Source organism: Artibeus jamaicensis, unplaced genomic scaffold (assembly GCF_021234435.1).
Source record: "Artibeus jamaicensis isolate MK-2021 breed Jamaican fruit bat unplaced genomic scaffold, CSHL_Jam_final scaffold_612, whole genome shotgun sequence".
NCBI lineage: Eukaryota > Metazoa > Chordata > Mammalia > Chiroptera > Phyllostomidae > Artibeus > Artibeus jamaicensis.
Window position 1 is genome coordinate 13,281,164 of NW_026522049.1, and position 24,536 is coordinate 13,305,699.

At 47.7% G+C, this 24,536-nt stretch overlaps 1 non-coding gene across 1 annotated transcript; it reads right to left on the reverse strand.

Moving 5' to 3' along the window:
- Positions 1-23,991: 23,991 nt before the first annotated feature.
- On the reverse strand, positions 23,992-24,063 carry TRNAE-UUC (transfer RNA glutamic acid (anticodon UUC)). Its single transcript has one exon. It is a non-coding gene; the product is annotated as a tRNA-Glu (tRNA).
- Between the last annotated feature and the right edge of the window lie 473 nt (positions 24,064-24,536).

The window sequence follows — 24,536 nt, forward strand, 5'->3', positions numbered from 1 at the left end:
ACTCAGTCCACTGACCTATGCCAGCCAGGGCAACGATGTCTTTTTTTTAAAGATTTATTTACTTATCTTTAGGGAGAGGGGAAGCTGGCCTGTAGCCCAGGCATATGCCCTGACCAGTAACCTTTCAGTTCACGGGCTGTCACTCAGTCCACTGAGCCACACTAGCCAGGGCCTCACCGTGTCCTTTACAGAGCTTCTTCTCCAGACCAGGACCCTGTCTCGGATCGTGCCTCGCTGTCAAGTGGCACCTCCCTTTAGTTCCTTCGCACCTAGAGCAGATCGGCAACCTTATGTTTCTTTCTTTTTTCCCCCTCCCAGCTTTATTGAGATGGGATTGAAATGTCACATTGTATACATTTAAGGAGTATCGATGTCATTGAAAACATCAGAGACACCGAGAACCAAAGCGTTTGCCCATCAACAGACAGGGGAATAAAAAAGCTCTGGTCTACATACAATGGAATACTACCCAGTCGTGAAAAAGGATGGAATCTTACCCCTTGTGGCAGTATGGATGGATCTAGAGGGCATCATGCCAGGCGCAATAAGTCAGTGAGAGAAAGACAGATGCCGTACGATTTCACTTCTATGTGGAATCTAAAAAACGATACAAATGAGTAAACAAAACAGGGATAGACTCACAGACACAGAGAACAAATGTGTGGTCTCCAGACTGGGGAGAGTGGGGGAAGGGACCAGGAAGTACAGATTAGTGGTTACAGACTAGCCACGGGATATAAACTGAATCAGAGGGAGTAGAGCCAAGAATATTGTAAACTAATGAATTCAATATAAAGTGTCTGAGTGATGCTTCCTTCCTCCGCAGGCTGGGACTTAGGAGAAAGCATGAGCATCATTTCCACGCCTCAGTGAACGGCTCCAGTCCCTTCTCTTCCGGTCTCTTTTTATTCTCTGTGTTTCCATTGTTATGGGATAGCGTCCAGAGTGTCTCTCCTGTACAATTCCCCCGGGGACACCTTTCTCCTCTGGGTCACAGCCGCTGAAATGGTCTGGCTGAGCATCCCGAGTTCATTCCTCCAACCTCCGCGATGCTGATGTCCCGAGCCCCACGCTTTCTTCTGGACTCTGTTTTCCATTCGGTTGTCCTTCCTCTGTTACCAGTTTTGAGTCCTGTGTGCGCTTTAATCTTTATCCTCCATCACCGATCTGTTTCCCCAAAATGTCACAGGGACTTACCCTGGGAGATAAGGAGGCACCGCACGCTTCGTGACCTGCATGTGAAGGGATAACAGATGCTCTGCGACCCGTCACCAGCCGACTGGATGACGCCGCAGCCATTCACGGAGTGATCTGTGGACGGCAAAGCTGGCCGCACAGCCTGAGCTTACTGAGTAACTCAAACCCATGTATGTGCCAACGTTACAACCTGAGGACTATTCCAGAACGTGCTGCTGGAACTAGTGTCCCATGTGGGTGATCTGTGGAGCGCTGCAGGGACCCTGGGACCTGACGAGTGTCGCAGGGACTGGGCAGCAATGCTGGGGCCGTCCAGAGGTTTGGGGGGCGCCTGCAGGAGGGACAGCGCTGGCCACATGGGCAGGCTCTGCAGACCGCTTCTGATGCTGTGCGGCCTTGGGCACGTGCCTGTGTCTCTCTGAGCTGCAGTTTATGCAATCGGGAAGCACCGCCCTCACGGGATGCATTTGAAGATGACAGCGTCTGTGAAAATTGTTTGGCCTCGTGCCTGGAAATAGAGGAAATGCTCAGTAAATGACGCTTCTTACGGCACAACCAGGAATAAGGGGCTGTGGTCAACAATCCCCCTTCTCCCCATTCTGTAGACAGTTCTCGTGGGATGTGATGCCTTTTCTACCCTGTGACGCAGGACATGATTGTCATTTTGTCATAATTCCTCGGCACAAGATAGTAAGGCATGATCCAAACGCAATGGTGGAGTGAGCACATATAGGCACACACAGTTACACACCAACACACACGTACACTCAGGTTTCCACTCTCACCTACACATGAGCTCACACACTCAGATGGACACACTCTCACATATTAACATGCTTTCAGATTTACGCAGATGCACACACACCAACACACATACACTCGGACCCACACACTCGAGCACTCACACACACACACATTCAGATTTACACACTTAGAAAAGCCATTCACACACACATACACTCACAGCCTCACATACTCACGCTCTCTCCCCTGGGCGGGGCAGCACACCTGGGCGAATGCTTGTGAAAACACGGCATTGAACTGCAGTCCGCCCATGAGCCAGCGGCACTGATGCGGCACCGACCGTGTGCCCGGCACCGTCCTGAGGGCTGAGGATGCAATTCTGCACCGACCCACGGTGATCCTTCCATCTGCGGCCGACACAGTCTCAGGGAAGACACGTTCCAGAAGCACGACAGTTGGTGGGAGTGTGTTCCGTGCACCAAAAGGTCACAGGTTCGATATTTCTCTTTTTCTCTCCTTTCCTCTCTCTCTCTCAAATCAATAAACATATTCTGGGGTGAGGATTAAAAGAATTCTAAAAAGAGAAAGGGAGACAAACAATTGAAGCTAGAAGCATTTGGGAAAGTGTCACAGTGGGTGGGTGTTGGAAGTCGCCCTGCCTGGTGTCAGGAGTTGTAACTGCCTCCCACGACTGAGTGAGCGACCTCCGGAACGTGGGCCACAGGAGACAAAGCTCGTCTCTGGCAGCAGCGCTGCTTCTGCTTCTTCCCCTGCCCCCAAAGCGTGGTCGATGTCCATGGCGGGTACGACCCGTCAGAGAGGGGCAACCTAGGCCGGACACGTTCACCTGGGAGGCCATCATAGAAGGACTCGGGGGCTGCGACAAAGAGGGCGCCATGGACCCTCATCCCCCCCCCCCACTATTGTGACAATGCCCGAGTCCCCATTTCCTTCTGGGAGAAGCGCTTCCTGGCTCTAATCCACTTAAGCCTAAAATCTATGATGGGGGAGGCAGTGTAGCCCTGTGCTGGAAAGGGCGGGTATCCAGGGTAAATCAGGCCTAAGAAAGAATATGTAAAAATCCTATGAAACCTGCTTTGTTTAGAATGCTCTCATTTAAATGACAAGGGTCCAAGCAAGAAGTTTGTTCCTCAGTTTTATGGCTCATTAGCTATCTGACCCTGACTGAGAAGAAGCCCTCAGATCTTTGAATGCTGTCTATTGTTTGATCCTTACCTGTATTCTTGTGCAATTGAACCCAATAAAACCCCCTTGAGCAGGGGGCTCTGGGCCCTTCCCCTTTGAGGGATCAGCCACCTTTCCTCCCCGAGCAGATCATGTCTTGGTAGTGTTTACTTTCCTCCGTGGCACACGGGGGGACTTGCGAGGAAAGTCACCCCCACAGGTGGGAAGGTCTCCTGATAAGGAAAAGCCTCGGGGCCAGGACAGCACAGGCAATGGCTGGAGGAGAGAGTGGACGGAGAAGGGGCTGGAGAACGAGCCGCCTGGGGGCGGACGGGGGCTCCCGTGGCCGCAGCCCCGGAGGAGCTGGCCTGGCACAGCCCGGTGGGGAGTGGCACCCACAGTCCTCACGCCCTGCGCCTTGCCTTTGTGGGTCCCTCTCACCCGGTGACCCACTGCCAGCTGGCTTTCTTCTGAGAACAGCAGGGCCTTCCAGCCACGTTGTAGGACTGGACACAATTCAACATCTTGAAAACGATTTAAAAACAAACAAACAAAAAGATCAAGGTACAGCCACGGAATAACAAGCAAGCAGGGGATTATCAAGATTATAACTGCTAACTTTGATCAAGTAGCTATAAATGCTACCTATCATATCTTTTATTTTTTAGAGTCAACTTCATGCTTACTCTTTGTTTTGAAAAATGTTTACTTATTGATTTTAAGGAGTGAGGAAGACAGAGAGAGGGAGAAATAATTTGTTGTTCTGTTTATTGACCCATTCATCAGTCAGTTCCTTCATGTCTGTGACTGGGGATCGAACCCATAACCTCAGCGTGTCAGGATGATGCTCTAACCGACTGAGCTACCAGGGCTCACTTCCTTCTTCTTCTCTCATACTGGTCCTTTGTTGCATCTTCCTTGGGGGACAGCTGGGCTTATTGTCATGAAACGCAGGCTACCGTGCTCGGGAGACCAGAGCCACCTCAATTGTTCATACTGCCTTCACCTCTGTGACAATAATTCGAGAGTGAGGATCTTAAAAGAGGCAACCACTACGGGAGCCAATTGTCTCTCATGGCCCCAACCAAGTATGACCTACGGGGCCATGTGGGCGTCTGCCCCTCAGGTCTCTGCCTGGTAGGGGAGGTGACACGTCTGGGTACATAGACATCAACTCACTGTTGTTGCTCTTTCTCCAAAAAGCAAAGGGAAGCAGTGAAGGGGCTCCCAGCCCTCAGTGCCCGCCTCCCAGGCCTCGCTCAGGGCTCTCTGCTACCCTTCCGGGTTTCTCTCATTGCCTTCAGTACAATAAAATAATACACACTCAGGAAAGGCCATTGGTAAATAGAGAAAAAGTAAAAAAAAAAAATAAATCGTCTGGTCTATTTCTTCTCGGTGCTTTCTTATAAAAATGTTTCAGAGCTTTATGCAAGATACACTGTCCTATTCATACAGTTTCATTTCCTTTTTGAAAAAAAGATTTTATTTTTTTATTTTTAGAGCGTGGGGAAGGGAGGGAGAAAGAGTGGGAGAGAAACATCAGTGTGCGGTTGCCTCATGTGCGCCCCCTACTGGGGACCTGGGCTGCAACCCAGGCATGTGCCCTGACTGGGAATTGAACCAGTGACCCTTTGGTTCACAGTCCCACACTCAATCCACTGAACCACCCCAGCCAGGGTTATACAATTTTATTTCTGATTGTTTTACTTAGCAGTCTATAACACTTTTCCAGGCTACTTTGATGACCTTAACACTGGCAGACATGCCTGACATTCCCTTGACCAGGGCTGAGTTTAGTGCCTTGCCTTTTGCGAGAATCATCATCTGCGGCTTCCCAGGTGGGACCCCAAAGTCCCGCTGTCACACAATGACTTGGAGACCACATACAGGCTCACCCCAACCAACGATCCCACTTCACAACGAACCCTGCCCAAGATCCCATCTAAGTCCCAGCAGGTCTCTCGTCAAGAGACAGAGTTCAGCTGTAACACTGGCTAGAAAAAACCACTTCCCCGTAAAGTGGTATTGAGGGGATCGCCTTTTGAGAACTCAAGCATTTTCTAAAACAAACCCGCTTTTGAATGAACCCATGAATTAAGAAGATGACCCCCCTTCTCTCCCTCTCTCCTTCCCTTCCCCTCTAAAGATAAATAAATAAAATCTTTAAAAAAAAAGAATTCAAATCTGTCAAGGTACAGGTGGGTCTTTGACATGCTACAAAGACAACCTCTGGCGAGAAGGGGTTGGTGCGGCCAAAGCTGAGGGGCAGCTCAGCCACAGCAGCTGCCCCTGACGCCCCTGAGTCCTTGTACAGACAGGAAGGCGCTGTTGCTCCGGGATACCCGCACCTACGACCCCAGAGGAAGGCGGGACACAGGGACACCCCGGCGCAGTCTTTTCTGAAAGGGAATGTGCTTAGAAACCGAGTGACATTAAAGCTCTCTTTTTCTTGCTGGCTTCACAATCTGCCACCAGGAAGACATTAAATTCTCTCCTCGCAAACAGCGCCTGCCTGGATTATTGGTTAATTAATCATGCTTAATACTTTAATTTCCACGTGGGCGGCTGGCTGAGCAACCCCCCCCCCCCACCGTGATCACCGTGTTGGGTAGCAGGCAGGCAACTCCTACTCACTTGGAGGAGAGTGCAAACAATGAGAGAGGTGTTTCTGCCTGTTTTTATCGTGGACACCAACCACCGGGCGTGGGTGTGACCTTTGCTACTATCCTGACAGCCGGCGGTGGTGGATATCTAATAAATATTAGACTGCGGAACCTAAGAAAATGGATAATTCTTTGCTTTGGCTGGCACCAAAATATTTTCAATGAAAAGGTTAAATGCTGTCATCTGCCTGCTGTGACTTGCTCTGGTCCATTTGAAGTGTCAAATCAGAACGCTCGCTTATTAGGTTGACTGTAATGATGACGATGATGACGATGATGATGATGAAATATCAGTGTGTGGTTGCCTCTCACACACCCCCTGCTGGGGACCTGGCCCACCACCCAGGCATGTGCCCTGACTGAGAATCGAACTGGAGACCCTTTGGTTTGCAGGCTGGCACTCAATCCACTGGGCCAGACCGGCCAGGGGCACGATGAAAATATCTGAGGAGTCACAGCTATGCAGTAAATGTTACGGGACATTCTCAGGACACTTTAAAGCCCCCTTCTCCCATGGGCACGGCAGTGGGCATCGGAGCCGTGCAGACTTAGTGGATACCTAATGCATGTTTATGGATGGCGGCGCTGACAGCATCCTTGGTACAGGGTTTCCTCAGGGACAAGCCTGAGGTTCGGCGATGAATGAACGGCGGATGCCCAGGAGATGCCGAAATGCTTCCCGAATACACGCAATTTTTTTCCATGTCGTTTTTCTAAGCGCTTTTATTGGATTTGAAGTTTTCCAAATCAGTAATCCCCGTGGGGTGTAGACAGCAACTGTGCCGAGCAGGGTATGTGATCGGCATGCGAGCCATGCCTGTGGCAAGTGCAGGACACACTCAGGGCGCCGACTCAGACTTCGAACGGGAGCTTGGGGTTCATGGTCTAACACCTCCCTGCCCTCTGTGCTCCACCCACCCATCCATCCGTCATCCATCCATCCGTCATCCATCCAACTATCCATTCATCCACCCATCTATCCACCCATCCAACCACTGACATGCATTCAACAAATATCTTCTTATTGCCTTTTGTGAAACTTTATTTTTTATTTTTAACTTAATTTTATTTACTTTTTATTATAACTCTGCCATGTATCATCTGGATATCATACTGTGTATCCACCACCCCAAGTCAAGTATCCTTCCATCACCCGTTACCCCCTTTACTCTCTTCCTCCTCCCCCCACCCCGTCCCTCTGGTCATCGCCATACTGTTGTCTGTACCTAGGCTTGTACTCTTTTGCTCAATCCTGTCCCCCTTTTTGCCCAGCTGCCCAGTCCCCCTCCGCTCTGACAGCTGTCAGTCTGTCCTCCGTGTGTACCAGGCTGTTTCTATTGTGTTAGTTTGGTTTGTTCCTTAGAGTCTACATATAAGTGGGACCGTATGGTGTCTGTCCCTCTCTCAGGCTCAGTGATTTCGCTCAGCGTGATGCTCTGCAGGTCCTTCCACGTTGACCCAAAGGGTAGGTGTTTTCAAACGCTCGCCGTAGCACTGGGCTGTGGTGGACAAGTCCCTGACTCCGCTGAGGGATTCTTGCTTTGTCCTTTCTGTTTCTGGCAGTGGTTTTAGTTTAGTGGGGTTTTTGTGGACCATTCCAGAGAGAAAGAAGCAGGCAAGGCAGCTCAAGGTCAGATTTCACTCTTCCTGCCTTTCCATGGCTCTCCCCGAACTGCAGTGCCTTTGTGTCCTCACGGCCTGCGGCTGGTGCGGCGTTTGCTACCCACAGTTACCACCTGTGGGGGCTGAGAGGTCAGAGAGCTTCCCAAGGTCACATCTCGCGATTCTGTCTTCCAAATATAAGCCCGCTGTGCTCAGCTGCGCCTTCCAACTGCTTCGAAGAATCCTAGGAGAGGCAAGGCTGGCCCTGAGCGTTCACAAAGGGCGGGCAGGGGCAGGCAGACCGCCTTCTCAAACACGCAGTGTAGGTGGTTCTGTTTTGGCAAATACACACACACACCGTCAGAAATGTGCCAGACCAACCCAACTAGAATGCAGTTGGGCAGACCCTTCCAGGATCTTAACTGTTACCCAGTCACGGGAGGCATTTATCTGCCCTGATTTGTCCATCGACAAAGCAAGCGATTTGAACAGAATAATCAGGAGGCAAAATGTTATTGGAAACCATTAAGCAAGAATTCACAGGACGGGAAAGACAAGCATTCTCTAATCCTACGCTGTGTGCGAGTGATCTCTGGCAACGGCCCGGAGGCCGAGGAAAAGTCAAGTGGAAATACGAAGTCCGCCAGCCGAACGGTGTCTCACACAAGCCCAACTGGGCAAAACGAAGGTCCTCCTTCCGTCCAAAGGGAACGAAGAGAGATGCTTGAGGGGCCAAGTTGTGCCGTGCTAACTCCAGACTCCAGGAGAGGAGTGTGTCCTGGCTACCAAGCAAACAGCAGGTATATTTCCCCTGAACATTAAGGCAGAGAATAGGTCAAGTCAATGCTGAAACGATTCCTTCTTTTTGACTTCCGTTTAGCACATTTTACAGTTAAAGGTAATCAACCCTAGTGACATCTACCACGTGTTTTAATAGAGAGGCTTGTAACATGTGTCTCTCTGTCCCCCTCTCTTTCTCACTCTGTTCCTCCTTCCAGCCATTTCTTTGTACGACTCTCTCTTCGTCCATCCCTCTGTCCATCCATCCATCCATCCACCCATCCATCCATCCATCCATTTTTTCATCTGTCCATCTCTCTCTCCTTCCCTCCCTTCATCCCTCCATATATTTCCCTATTCATCCATCCACCCATCCATCCGTCCATCCACTCCCCAGCATATTCAACATATACCTTTTTATTGCCTACGATGTTCCAGAGATTAGGAACCGGAAACACCGCAGTTTGTGAGAGCATTGTGTCCCTGCTCCTCTTGGAGTTTAGTCTCACGTAACCGAACGCTTAACATTATTTCCGACAAGAGCAGGAGGTATCTCCTTCTCAGAGAGATCTACCTGCAATTGTCCAGTCCTGGCTACACTGCTCTTGCTGTTGCTGAGGTGTGTGTTTGCAACATGCCTCTGGGTGCCTCCCCGTTCTTAGAACTCCATGCATATAGTGACTTACTTCTTCCCGCAGTCACCGTGACAGGGGCCAGCCAGAGAAGTGTGGATTTACGGGGGAGATGGGCTTCGAAGCACTGAGTTTGAATGGCCTACAGGACGCTGGGATGAGGTACTCAGGAGGTGGGGAGATGTGTCAGCTTGGCCCCTGCACTTCCTTAAAAGAAATACTTGGAGCTTTGGCAATGACTGAGACTTGGACATGATTTCGAGATGAGAAGCAAGTTGGGTTTACAAACTTTTCTTTACATCTAGCAGAAAAACCCCAACAAACCCAAACAAATAGATGGGCTTGGATATTAGTTTGTTTCTTCTGTTTGGGACACTAATGAATAGATGAGTCCCATGAAGAGATATTAAGCTTATTAAAAATTTATGAGATAAACAATCAGTACCAAAAAAACCTCCCAAACAAACGAGTGGTGAATTGAATAATAGAAAGTTATAGAAAGATTAAAATTCTACTGTGCCAGCTTCACTAGAAACAAGTTCTGGAGCCTAGATTTCAGTGCAAGAAACATTATCCCTCATCCATTATTGAAGGAGAGAGGAGACAGATTTATTACAAGTACCAGGAAGAGACCATGGACAGGGAGGAACTGTTATTTATAATGTAGAGATTATACATCCAGCAGCTATCATTACCATGAATTTCATTATCTTTTTAATTGTTATAATTTACCTTCCCAAGAGTTCTATGAACTTTCTCATTTATTTAAAAAAAGTCATTAAGTTAATGGCTCTACCTTATACATCATTTTAAAAATAAGAACCAAAGTAAAGTGAAATGAAAAAAAAGAAACACATTTTTTAAATTTCATTTTCTAACTATTCTTTTATTAAAAGATTTTATTTATTTATTTTGAGACAGAGAGGAAGGGAGAAGAAAAGGGGGGAAGAAACATCAATGTGTGGTTGCATCTCATGCGCCCCCTACTGGGGACCTGGCCTGCAACCCAGGCATGTGCCCTGAGTGGGAATTGAACCTGTAACCCTTTAGTTCACAGGCCAGTGCACAATCCACTGAGCCACACCAACCAGGGCAAGAAATACGTTTTTTAAATATATTTTATTGATTATGCTATTACAGTTGTCTCATTTCCCCCCCTTCACCCTGCACACCTTCTCCACCCACATTCCCTCCCTTTAGTTCATGTCCATGTGTCATACTTATAAGTTCTTTAGCTTCTACAGTTCCCATACTATTCTTACCCTCCACCTGTCTGTTTTCTACCTACCATTTATACTATTTATTCTCTGTACCTTTTCCCCCCTCTCCTCCTCCCACTCCCCTGTTGGTAACCCTCCATGTGGTCTCCATTTCTGTGGTTCTGTTCCTGTTCTAGTTGTTTGCTTAGTTTGTTTTTGTTTTAGGTGTGGTTGTTAATTATTGTGAGTTTGCTGTCATTTTACTGTACATGTTTTTTATCTTCTTTTTCCTAGATACAGCTCTAAAATTTCATATAATAAGGGCTTGGTGATGATGAACTCCTTGAATTGACCTTATTTGAGAAACACTTAATCTGCCCTTCCATTCTAAATGAAAGCTTTGCTGGATAGAGCAATCTTGGATATAGTTCCTTGCCTTTCATGACTTGGAATACTTCTTTCCAGCCCCTTCTTGTCTGTAAGGTCTCTTTTGAGAAATAAGCTGACAGTCTCATGGGCACTCCTTTGTAGGTAACTCTCTCATTTTGTCTTGCTCCTTTTAGATTTTCTCCTTATCTTTAATCTTGGGTAATGTAATTATGATGTGCTTTGGTGTGTTCCTTCTTGGGTCCAACTTCTTTGGGACTTTCTGAGCTTCCTGGATTTCCTGGAAATCTATTTCCTTTGCCAGAATGGGGAAGTTCTCCTTTATTATTTGTTCAAATAACTTTCCTCTTGTTGCTATTCCTCTTCCCCTTTTGGTACCCCTATAATTTGGATGTTGGGATGTTTAAAGATGTCCTGGAGGTTCCTAATCCTCTCCTCATTTTTTAGAATCTTTGTTTCTTAAATCTTTTCTGATTGGATGTTTCTTTCTTCCTTCTGGTCCACTGTATTGATTTGAGTTTCAGTTTTCTATTGATTTGAGTCCCAGTTTCCTTCCCATCACTATTGGTTCCCTGTACATTTTTCTTCATTTCACTTAGCATAGCCTTCATTTGTTCATTTAATTTGTGACCAAATTTCAACCAATTCTGTGACCATCCTGATCACCAGTGTTTTGAACTGTGCATCTGATCGGTTGGCTATCTCCTCATCTCTTAGTTGTATTTTTTCTGGAGCTTTGATCTGTTCTTTCGTTTTGGCCATTTTGTTGTGCAGGTTACACAGTGAGGGGTGGAGCCTTAGGTGTTCCCCAGGGCAGGGCAACCCAGTCACTGGGTTGTGACACTGTATGTGGGGGCGGGGTCAGAGAGGGAACAATGGCACTTGCTCTTCTCTCTGCTGGCTTTCAGTCCCTTCCGCTGCTTCCCACAAGCAAACTGGGCCCCTGAGGTGCTGATTCCTAGGTGGGTGGGCTTGTGCACATTCTAGGACCCTGTGGGTCTCTCCAACAAAGTCTCCTGTGAGGCTGGGAGTCTCTCCTGGCACCTCAGCCCCTACAGGTGTTTTCAATTGGTGTTTTGAGGCTTTATTTTTTTGAGCTGGGACCCTGGGTTGCAAGGTCTGTCTCACTGCCCAGGTTTGTCTGGTTCATCTGTGCTTGAAGTGGGACCGGAAGCACCCGCCCCACCCTGGAAGCGGCCCAAAATCCGCTACCTCGCTGGGTCCGCCCATAGCTGCTTTGCACACCTGGGTGCGCCAGCCACCCTGCCTCCAGCCCTCTCTGCCCAGCGGCCCAACTTTGCCCCTCCTACAGGTCTGGATGGATGTGTCTACTTTGTCAGACTTCCATACAGTTCAATTTTCTGTGCATATTGGTTGGTTTTTTGTTTTTAAATCATTGTTGTCCTTATTTTGATTGTGCGAGGAGGCACCATGTGTCTACCTACGCTTCCATCTTGGCCGGAAGTCAAGAAGTAACACATTTCTTGATTCGTTCCAATTTGCAGGCCAGGTTACGAGGGGTGAACCAGAAGTTGTGGTTCCACCAGATGCTATTTTCTGAGCTCGCAGGTTCGGGCATTGGTTTGAACAGGTTGCACCAGTCTGAACGTGGAGTGACTTATGCACAATTCCTCCAAGTGATATTAAATTCCTCCATGTTTATTTCCCAAATTTTCTTTCAAGCTAATAAAACTTTAAAAAATCCCAGTAGTGTTTGAATTGAGGTACATTGCATCCGGAGAAAGGGTAACTTATCTACAGAGATTTACATGATGCCAAAGGACCCTCCTCCATATTTCCTAACTTTATCCTTGTAGGCCCTGAGTCTTTTATGAGAAAATGATTTATCAATAGATGCCTGTTAAACTGTCTTTGACTCCTAATGATTCCTTGTTTCACATCCACCACCATCGCAGAATAACTGAAGAGCGTTAGTGACCGTGAACACGTGTGGAGCAATCACCAGGGCATGACAGACATCATCTTAGCCCCAGAAAAATCTTGCAATTCAATTTATTTTTTTAAGTAGAAAGAAATGAATTTTATTTATTTACTTATTTATGCATTTATTTGCTTACAAAATATTTTATTTATTGAACCTAGAAAGATGGGGAGGGAAGGGAAAGAGAGGGAGAGAAACATCGATGTGTAAGAGGTACATCTGTTTGTTACCTCTCACATGCCCCTAACTGGGGACCTGGCCCCACAATTTGGGCATGTACCCTGACTGGGAATTGAACTTGTGATGTTTTGGTTCAAAGGCCGGCACTCAATCCACTGAACCACATCAGCCAGGGCTTTAAATTCAGTTTAAATGCATTTGTTGAGTATCCACAATGGAAAAAACACATATTAGGTCTACTTGATGACCATACCTTCAAGAAGCACGTGGTCCAATGTATTAGCTGCAACCTCAGTAGGCTAACACACTCTAACATGAGGACGACACATGGTACGGGAGAAGAAAAGAATGTTTGCACTCACATCACTCTGAAGAAGACTGCAGATGAGGCCCTGGCCAGCTAGCTCAGTTGGTTGGAGTGTTATCCCAATTCACTAGGGTTGTGGGTTCAATTCCTGATCAGGGCACATACAAGAATCAACCAATGAGTGCATCAACAAGTGGAGCAACGAATCAGTGTTTCTCTCTCTCTCTCTTTGTCTCTCTCAAATCAATAAACATATCCTAGGGTTAGGCTTAAAAAAAAGGAGAAGAACAAAAAAGACCCAAACAGCAAGAACAAGAGAGACATTAAAACAAAATAAAATAAACCCTCATTTCAAACAAGAGAACCTCAAGTAAAATGTGGAAGAAATGCCAAACTACAAATTGTAATTTGGCTGTGAATAACATCCGAAAGGAAACTAGACTGCCCTCTAAATGAAGTCTTAAAATTTTTTTAAAGCAGGACTAGAGTCTCCAGCTTTATCTCTCGCTAAGAAAGCTCTGGGGTGGCAGGAACTATACTGAAACTTGCCTCCCAGTCTGAGCGTGCAGACTGAGAAGTCAGCTCCTTTGAAAGCAGTTTTGCCACAGCGAATCTTTGTCTACTACACATCTTCCCAGCAAGAGGGGACTCAGATTTCCTGGCTGCTGAGACCAGAACGTTTTTCTTTTCTTCTTCTCTTCTCTTCTCTTCTCTTCTCTTCTCTTCTCTTCTCTTCTCTTCTCTTCTCTTCTCTTCTCTTCTCTTCTCTTCTCTTCTCTTCTCTTCTCTTCTCTTCTTTTCTTTCATTTTCTCTTCTCTCCTTTTCCTCTTTTCTTCCCTTTCCTTCCCTTCCATTTCTTTTCCTCTTCTCTCCTCTCCTTTCCTTTTCTTTATTTTTTAGAGAGAGGGAAGGGAGGGAGAAAGAGAGGAAGAGAAGCATCAATGTATGGTTGCCTCTCACACGCCCCCTACTGGGGACCTGGCTCTCAACTCAGGCATGTGCCCTGTCTGGGAATCAAACCAGCAACTCTTTGGTTAGTAACCTGGTGCTCAATCCACTGAACCACACTAGCTAGGGCAGGAATGTTTTTCTGATAGAAAAATATAATATTGATTATAAGCTTGCTTGGGGAAGAAATATTTATGGAACCTTTCTGTTTATTGTGTGGGTAGAAAAAAATAATCTCATTTGCTTTGAGACTTGTCAACTTCCCTGGTGTGGTTTCACAGACACCACCCTGATGTTCCAGGGGGATAAACAAGGCAAACATTTCAAGGATGTGGCAGAAGCAGGACCCGGGTGCTTTATTCACGCTGCCACCATCGAATAGCTATCCACCCTGCTCTGTGAGAAGCAATGCGATGAATACATCACTGAGCTGCAGTTGAAAGAGGGAGTTTTGTGTTGTCATTGTACACTGTGCACAGGGAAAACTCAGTCTGGGAGAGGAAGGTGCTGTTCTGTGAAAGCACAGAACCATCTTACACGATCCTGTCCCATGGAACGAGATGCTAAGTTGCTTTTTAGAGACAACAGACCAAAACCACAGGTCACGCAGCTGAGTCGTGTGCAGAGGAGAGAACTTTGACCTCCAGCTGTGCCTGGAGCCAAAGTCTCATTCCTCTTCGTCTCCCTCAGGGAATCAGAGGACTGGGACTGAACCGGAACTTGAGCACCGGAACCTTTCAGAAGAAGAGGGTCCCCTGTCCAGGAAGATCCAGTGTTGACCCCCTTTACCATAAATGGCCAAGCTGCCAGGTCCTCCAGTTAAAACTCACCCCCCAGCACTTCCACATCCCCGTTTCCCAGCCCCTTAAGACCCTTGGTCCAGCCAGCCAGATGGGTGTGAGGTACCACTGGGGCTCTCATCTTCGTGGGCACCTTCTCCATGTGCCTTTTCTTACTCCAGCTTCTGATGTTTTGAGTTTTGGCCTTTTCAAGTGTCAGGCTTCTGGACTTTGGTTTGATAACATGTATACCCGGAACTCCAGCTGCAAGAATGAAATAAGACTGGAGGGTATAGTCCTGGGCAGACTAAGCAAAGGACTTTATGTATCTCATGCCCACGTATTTTAATTCTTGGAGGTACTTTCCTATGGTGACCAGCTCAGTTTAACATAATTCAGCAGCACCTGGTAGAGAAAGCAATTTTATTTACTACGGGAGATGCAAAGTTGAGGGGAATGGAATCTTTCCTCTAAAAGAAAGCCTGGGACCCCCCAGTCTTGAGCTCATTGGGAAGATTAGCTTGCACACCACTAGCTCTGTGCATTTACAGGTAGGTCTGCCCAGGTGTCTGCCTCGTGTCTCTGGACACAGTCCTAAAAGAACAAGTGAATGATTAAATCCGTTTCTTGGTGCATGGAGTGATTAGTACACGCTAGGGGTAGTATCCTTACCTTCAAGGAAAATCCTGTGGGGCTGTATCATTTCAACGTCTTTAAAGCCTGTGATTTTCCCAGGATCTGCTATTCCAGTGCAGAGCTGAACAGGAGAGGCAGAACTCTTGTTTCTGACTGTTGGCAGAAAGGTTTCAAATTTTCACCAGAACATATGATGTTGGTTGTTGGTTTTTCAGCCAAACCCTGTATCAGGATGAAGAAATTTCCTCCTACCTAGATTGGGAAATGATTTCATCCTAAAAGGTGCTATATTTTGTTAAGTGCTTTTTCTGTGTTTATTGAAATGACCATATGGTTCTTTCCCTTTACTCTTTTAATATATTGTACTGAAACAGGGTGCAGCCAGGGTAGGGGGGACCCAAATGGGGATTTGAAATGGGGTCCAGAACTCAGGGTGTCCAGGATATTATATACATATAATGTCCTCGCACCCACCAGTCTGAGCTGGGGGAAGGGACACATGAAGCAGGGCCATTGAGAGCTATTCTGCATAGCAACAGCTTTGCAGCTAACCTCTGGCATGGTCATTTAACATGTCTATAACCTTTAACTGGTTGCATAGATATGTTAAATAGCTGTGGCCCTGCTTTGAGCCAGGGGGATGGAAGTGACTTCCACCTATGATGTAACTGGGAGGCAACTCTCTCTGGGTACAGCACCTGCATAAAAGCTTGGAGATGATTGGCTCCTCACCATGGGGCCACCCCTGCCCGCACTTACTGTGGCAGCCCAGTAAAGCTGGAAGAATACAGGAAAGCTGGCAGGTGTAATGGATTGTGGGAGGAGTTGGAAATGGGGCTGCAGAGGAAGATTGGTACTGGGATTTGAAACCCAGGCGAGACAGCTACGCAGGGGCTATTTGGGACCACAGGGCTGCGGTGAAAGTTGGGTCTGTGAAGCTTTAGGGTGCGCCCTTTTTGGCATGTGGTTTAGGAAGCAGGAGAGACTTTGCCTGGAAGAAAAGGGGTGAAAGGATTCTTGCTAGTGGACTATGAGAAGGTGCCACATGGTTTTGGATTAACTGGAGATTGAGGTGGCGACAGAGTTGATGGTGCCAGCACCGAGGGGCTCCCTGAGCCACAGACTTGTACTTCTTTTCCTGAGATACGGTACCCCAGACTGGGCAAAGGGGAGACGGAAGGACTGTGTATTTGTGGGGGTCCTAAAGGACTTTAGTATTTTTAATGAAGGCATTAAGTCATTACTCTAAGTCTGTATAACTTTTTAGATAAATAATCCCTTTCCTTTTCACCAATCTCTAGCATTGAGAGATGTCTTTCCCTTGGAGCAGGCAAGGCGAACCTAGTATGGGAAGGGGGGACCCCAGGAGCACAAGGGTGGGTCCATTCGGTAATAGTATATCATTCACCACCCCCTGCCTCTGGGTCTATTCTGTAACAGCACTACATTGATTGAATTTTGATGTTGAGACAGGATTTGTCCATTCCTGGGATAAATCCACTTGGTCATGGTGTATAATCCTCTCAATTTGGTGTAGGTTTTCTAGTATTTTATTGATTTTTGCATTGATATTCATAAGGAATTTTGGCCTGCATTTTTCTTGTGATGTTTCTGTCTGTGGCTCTGGTTGATGTAGGCTTCACCAAATGTTAAAAGATAGTACCCTCCTCTTTTCTAGGTTTTGGAAAAATTTGAGAAAGTTTGGCATGAATTCTTCTTCAAATATTTGATAGAATTCACCAATGAACCTACTTGGTCTTTGTTGAGAGGTTGTTGATTATTGCTTCCATCTCTTTACTTCTTATAGGTCTGTTCAGACTTTTAATTTTTTCAGTCATTTTTGGTAGTTTGTGTATTTTGGGGAATTTGTCTGTTTCATGTAGGTTATCTAATTGGTTGGGGTACAATTATTTATTTTTTGGAGAGGGGAAGAAAGGGAGAAAAAGAAGAAGAGAAACATCAATGTGTGGTTGCCTCTCACATACTGGGAACCTGGGGACCTGGCCCAAAACCCAGGCATGTGCCCTGACTGGGAATCGAACCAGTGACCTTTTGGTTTGCAGGCCAGTGCTCAATCCTCTGAGCCACATCAGCCATTGTGGCTTTGTCAGGCACGTGTCTACTACTCTTGTGGCTCAATAAGTCCAAGTATATCAGAAAAAAGTTATCTGGGGAAGGTTTGTGTATTTCTACAGCCCTTTTCTTCATAGCTCCTAAATTGTAGTATATATAAGAGAATTAAAACAAATTCTCTTTGCAAATATCATCTAATAAAATAAATACCTTTAATTTACCAATATAGAATAAATACTGATGGGCCTGGTAATAGAGACTAGTCTAACCTAACCCAAATTCAAACTTCTTGTTTTCCAAATGAGGCCCGGGTTCCTTTTCAAACATGGTTTTTATTTACATCTCCACCTCCCCATCCTGTCTTTTTATCTTTATTGATGTGAGGAGGAGGGAGAGAGAGAGAGAGTGAGGAGCATCCATTTGTTGTTCCTTGTACTGATGCATTCATTTGCTTCCCGTTATGTGCTCTGACCAGGGATTGAACCCACGACCTTGGGGTATCAGAATGATGCTCCGACCAGCTGAGCTATCTGGCCAGGGCCCATGCTGGCTCTTTATTTTCTACCACTATTCATTGCGTTGTCCGGTAGAGCCCCTGACGAGGCACTTCTCTGGACCTCTGTCCTTGTTGTCTCCTTGCCTCATCTTTAAAAAGAAATTTCTGGCATTATTTTCTCCAGGAAATGCCAACTAGTCTTCAGGATAGTTTGTTCTTATGTCTGAGCTGTGAAATCTCTTTTTGACTGAATCATACTGAAATCATCTCTTTCTGTGTCGGGTTTTCCCCAACGAGACTTCAAGTTCTTAAGTCTGACACCTTAACTCGCTCATCTTTTTCTCCTCGGTGCTTCCTCAAGGGCTTGGCACACCGCCATGCCCAAGAAGCATGTGTCGATCAGAATGGAAGGACCATCCACAGACCTGGTAGCTGAGGAGCTTGAAGGCCCCCAGCGTTCACAGAGGTTTAAAGAGAAGTGAAGGGGTTGTGGGGAACGAAAGTGGTAGGAGGAGTCAGCCCAGGACGGGGGCTCAGATTGCTTCGGGCAAGCAGGATTTGGGTGGGACAAAGGAGCAAAGGTTAGTTCAGGTCAGGGGCTTACAATTGGAAGGTGAAGCAGAATGAGAAGGTATTTGAATATCTTGGAAAAAATGAGACTGGATGGCTGAGGAGGTGAAGGGTTTGGGGAGAACGGAGAGCTTTCTGCGGGTGTTCGGTGGCTTCTGCAGCGGGGACAGGTACAGCCCCTGCCTGTGATATTCCCTGCCCAGTCTCTTCCAACTTGGCAGGGAGTTTGGAATCTTCGAGAATACCACCGTTGCCCTGCAGAAAGCTGCTTACCCCTGATGTTTGGCCTAGGCAGGCTCTGTTCCCACTGCTCAGGGAAGTCGAGGGGAGCACTGAGAACGCCCCCCAAAAAACCTGGGCGGGGTCAGTGAGCCGCAGGACCCCTGAGGGGTGGGGCAGCTTAAAGCAGAGCGTTGCTTCTTACGCACACCTGAATTTCCCGTGAATCTGCCCTCCCTATTGTCTGCTTTTTTTTTTCTGGAATACTAATTACATCTGAGGGCTACCGACTTTTACGGAGCCAATGCCTGGGAAATTAAACTGGTACCCCCCTCATCTCAGAGATGTTACACAAAGAGCCTTCGTGTGTACAGATGTAAGATAATAATTCTTCATTCCACGTGCAATATTCCTTCATGGATCAAATTATGCCTCCTTATTCCACCACATTATGAGCTTTGTTAAAAGAAGAAAAGCAGCTTTGTCTTCCTGATGGTAAAAAATAAAATAAAATAAAATAAAATAAACCAACTGCATGTAAGTGATGCTATATATAAAAGCTGCCATGGGTTGCCATGGTAACTGGAGTTCTCAAAAGGACAGAAAGAAAAGAACATCGGGGTGTTGTGACAAATGACACTTGAAGTGACAGGTTTCCAGGGATGCTTGCTTTTAATTAATGCAGAGCTGTGAGGAATGTTATTACCGGGTAATAGATTAACATGGAAATCAGGAACCTGGCTGGAACGTTTGTTTTCCTAGCGCCGGGTGGCCGGCCAGCAGACGCAGGGAACTGGAGAGCGAGACTTCTCTGTGTGAGAAGGTACCTGATCCACAGCCACGTGACAAACGAGTGTGTTCCCCCCCCCTCAGGCGTGTGGGAACAGCTGTCTGTGGCTGATCGCGTGAACCTAAAAATAGCCCAGTCGCCACAAAGAGGAGCAATTATGTAACACCCGAAGTCACTACCTGAAAACTGTTTAAATTCTCACGCAAGGATATGCTTACTGATTTTTAGAGGAAGAGAGAGAGAGAGAGATCAAAGTGAGAGAGAAACATTGCTGTCGCACCCGACTGGGGATAAAACTCACTACCTAGGTCTGAGCCCTGACCTGGGAATCGAACCCCGTGAACCTCTCAGTGCGAGGGCCCATCGATGCTCCAGCCCACTGCGCCGTTCCTGGACCCTGAGCCAAGTCATAGGGTTGCCTCTGAGCAAGGACGTTGGGAGGGAGAGAGGTGCATCTTGAGCTCTAAACCCAAGACATGCAATTTCACAGAAGACCATCCAATAAACACGCTGGTAAAGCTATGGATGATGGGTGTCGGGCTTGCTTCTCCTGCTCTGGGTTGCAGGGCCGTGTAATCTTGCAAACATTCCTAGTTCACCTGGCCAGGGGGTCACCAATTGAGCTCCGTCCACTGGAGATGCTGACAGGAGTGGGGAGGTATGAGGGAGGGGCGATTTCTTCTTCTCTTTTCGAGACCAGTGGCTGGCACCTGGCTCCGGCCTCTTTGGCATTTTCAGCAGAAGTGACAGCAGGTGGCCCTTCCAGCAGCTGGGGCAGTGTGTGTAAATGACGGGCATGCTTCAGTGGGGACCCCCACAAGGGGCTGGGTGACTAGGAACTAGCAGACTGGTCGGTCTGCAGTGAGATGCTCCAACGCTAGGCTAACACCACCTCCTCCCTCATTGCTCTTCTGTTCGTTCAGCTAGTAGAAATATCGACAGCGTTTTCTGGCTGTCTAGCTAGACATCCTTTCACACAGGTTTTGTGGCCCACTGTGCGTCCAGGAAACAGACTCCAAGATAAAGACTTGAGATGAATGCCCATTCCTGGGGCATGCGCCCAGCAGTGACCTTATTCCTTATTATCAGTGAAAATGAGGTACTGGTAGTTCACCTACGTAGTGGCAAGATATTTACTTAAATGATAACCAGGTATCGCCTGAAGTAAAAGCTCTATTGAAGTGAGGTACTGAAGAAACACGAGATTGATACAATCAGCCGATGGTGAGCTGGCTCCATCTGACTGTATGGGAGAGTTACACAGAGAAAATGAATTACTCAAGGCTTTAGACTCTCAACTCGGGATATGCTCAGAGGACTAGCAGTCTTCTGGGATGGCGCCCCTCAGACATCCATTTTCCCTTATAGATAAGAATTACAGCCCTGGCTGATGTAGCTCAGCGGATTGAGCGCGGGCTACGAACCAAACGTCGCTGGTTGGATTCCCAGTCAGGGCACATGCCTGGGTTGCAGGCCCAGGTCCCCAGTAGGGGGTGTGTGAGAGGCAACCACACATTGATATTTCTCTTCCTCTTTTTCTCCCTCCCTTCTCCTCTCTCTGAATAAATACATAAATTCTTTTTAAAAAAAAGGATTAGAAATATGGCTGTTTAGTGAGACTCAGAGCCGAAGTGAAAGTCGGGGGTATTGGTTAACAAAGAATGGAACCCCCATACATAGAATGGGAGTATGTGTGTTGGCTCAAAAGAATCTCAGAATTATGAAGCCCCCTCTTCTGTGTGAGGAAGAGAATCTTAATGTGCCTAAGAAATCAACCAGCTGAGCCACAGCAATTGCAGCCTATTGAGTATCTTATTATTAACTCATCTACTTGACCTGAGCAAAGGGCAGACAGATCCTGAGGATAACTTGACTCTGGCACATCTGCGCATGCCCTCACCTTGTGAACTCAACCTTCAGGTCTCAGCTGGAATATCAATTCCCCAAGAACTTTGCCTGACATGTGGAATGAGCTATGAACTCAACCTCCCTCAAAAGTCGGGGAGGCTAAGAGGATCACAGTAGACGGCAATTACAGGACCAGCGGTTGTATCCATTTGGTCTGCAGTGTGGTGGACGAATATTTCCAACAGGAAACCTAATAGAGGAAGTTGGTTACAGACTTTTTGGAATTGATGGAGGAGGTCTGAGGAAATAAAAGTGAGATTATTCGGATGTTAGTGACTGTGGATGCCTGTATGGCTGAAAGACTGAAAAGAAAGAAGTAGAGACGTGGCTGGGTAGCTCAGCTGGTTAGAGAGTCTTCCCAATATGCCAAGGCTGTGGGTTTGATTCCCAGTCAGGGCACAAACAAGAACCAACCAATGAATGCATCAATAAGTGGAATAATAAATGGATCCTTTTCTCTCTCTAAATAAGTATAAAGGAAGAGCGGTAAAGCCTTCAGGAGCTCACTCTGCATGTCACTGCTATGCCCTGCCATTGCCATGGGACCCACACTTGACTTTCAAAACCCACGTGTTGCTCTGTGGCAGCTTCCAGGGCTGGTGGAGCCCACAGCTGCCCAGTGCTCCCTCTGCTGGCGGCTCAGAGCTGACGGCGGCCCCTGTCAGAAGCCCCGGTGCCACTGGAGTCTGTGTTGGCAGCCATCAGGGGAGACCCATGGCTACCAAATACATTTAAAAAGAAATTGCTGTTTTCTTGACATATGCCAGTCTCCTCTGGGCAGAAGCTACCCAGAAATCTGCTGAAAAGGGAGTCCAGAAAATGATGTTTGCAGGGATCCAGCCCTCTCAGAAGGGACAGGAACATGGAAGACAGAAGGCAAGAGCGAACAAGAAACTGACCACAAGAAGCCCACACTCTAGGCCCTTTGGCCTCCTTTTGAAGCCTCCCGCCTGCATTTCATTTCTGTGCAAAGGGGAGCATGGTGGCAGCATCTTAAACAAGTGAAACACTGTTAGTGAAACACTGTTATCACTTTCTCGCAAGGTGAGATACGGCGTGGGGTATGGCGTGGGGGTCCCATGAAGCCAGCCTGAGAGTTATTGATATTGACAAGGGACACTTTTTTTTTTAGAAGATTTTATTTATTTATTTTTAGAGGGGAAAGGGAAGGAGAGAGGGAGAGAAATATCAATGTATGGTTGCCTCTCGTGAGTCCCCTGCTGGGAACTGACCTGCAACCCAGGCATGTGCCCTGACTGGGAATCGAACTGCACTCCTCTGGTTCACAGGCCCGCGCTCAATCCGCTGAGCTACACCAGCCAGGGCGACAAGGGACACTTTTCAGAACTAGAATTTATCCTGTGTCACGTACTGAACAATGTCTGAAGCGATCATTTTTAAAGACCGCCCCGGTGATCTTTATGGTCCAGTCTGACGTTGTCTTCAAGACAAACCGAGAACACGGAATTAAAAATCACCCCAGGGATGGAGCCACCGCCTCTGCGTGAATAGTAAAATCTTCAGCAACCCCTGTTGTTGGTTTATATATGACTGAGCGACCGGGATGCTTTCTGCTCCGGTTCTATTGTCAAAGCAAGCCAGAGGCAACAGCAGCTGGTGTACCACGGGGTTGGACACATAACTCAATTAATCCCCGCGAGGGTACTAATCGAGTTATGGCTGGAGGGTTGGTTCAACAGTAGTTAACTAACCACTAGATTTGGTAGTTTCAACAAAATGGCACTGCCCGCATGGACCACTGCTCATTCAGACCTATTATACGGTTTCAGTCTTTGGCCCAGTTGGTTGGAGCCTCATTGCACAGATGGCAAAGTCACGGGTTTGATTCCTGGTGAGGGCACATACTTGGGTTGCTGCTTGGGTCACTGGTCCTGGAGCTGATGGGTGTTTCTCTCCCTCCATTCTCCGCCCTCGGCAGGTCCTCGCATGAAGGTAAAAACGAAAACAAAACTCTATTCCCATCTCGAAAAAGGCTTGGAAGCTTTCAAAGCCCATCCAGCCTCTGAAAGAAGAGTGCTGACCTCCACCTGACCTCCAGGAGCCGATTCCCTGCCTCGGTGTCCCCCGGGCGCGGTCCGTGCTCGCTGGTGAGCGGATCTGACTTCTTCCCTCACCGTGCGCATTGCTGTGCAAACCTCCGCAGCGACCCTGTGCGCGCCCCGCGGGGTCCTGCTTCGGGGACCCCCTCCCCCCCACTAGAGGCCAACACCCGCCGGTCCAGGCGCAGCTCTTCCAGGCCCGGTCATCGCTTCCTCGTGTTCCCCACCCTCCGACCTCGGACCAGACACTCCGTGGGGCGCGGAGAGCCGCGGGCGGCCAGACCCGAACCCTCTTTACCTGAGGGAAGCGGTCCTGGGGCGGCCCGGTGGTCTGTTCCCAGTTTGCCCGGCACCAGGCCCTCAGGGCACACCTTGAACTTTCACAGGGTTCTGTGTCAGGTAATGGTTCCATAGGCCTGGAGAGAGCACTCCTGCAACAGGATTTCACCATGAAATAATAATCACAATCACGTATTGTGACATTTTAAATATGTACATAAATGACATGATGATCTAAAATGCCAAAACTGATTATACAAGCACTGAAAACGGCTTCCCCATTCCGGGGAAGGAACTGAGAGCTTTCATCATTTGTATTTATCGTTCTTGGAAGGCTATATACATTGGCTTGGTGGATCTCTTACCGGATTGTATTAAAAAAAAAGAAAAGAAAAAATAAAAAAAAGCTGAGCCTTCCCACACCGGGAGTCGAACCCGGGCCGCCTGGGTGAAAACCAGGAATCCTAACCGCTAGACCATGTGGGAGACGGTAGCTGTAGGTTAAAATGCTAGTATATTGAAGCATTCTCCGCTTCCGTCTTCCGGCCGCCCGGCTTTCCGGCCGTCCCGCCTTCCTGCTGAGTCTGCCTTCTGCGCTTGCGCGGCTTTCTCCCCGCGTTCGGCGTGGGTTCAGTGCCCAGGACCTGTTCGGAGCCGGGAACGTCGGGGGGCCTAGGTGCACCGACCCCTCACCCCTTGTCCGGGGCTGAAGTCCGAGCTTTTACAATGGTCTGTTCAAAGGCCTGCGATGAGGTCTCAGGAGACAAAGCGCTGGATGGCTCTGAGGGAGTCTCCCTAGGCCGGTGAGTTGCCGGGTGACCTTCTTAGACCACACTTTCCAACGGAAGTTTTAGGTCAGGGGACATCGCTGCGGGAATTTTGCATTTACGCGGCCGAATGGAGGAAACAATGCCCGTGGGGACATTTAGGGGCAAAACTGAAAACACCCCAAACCGTAA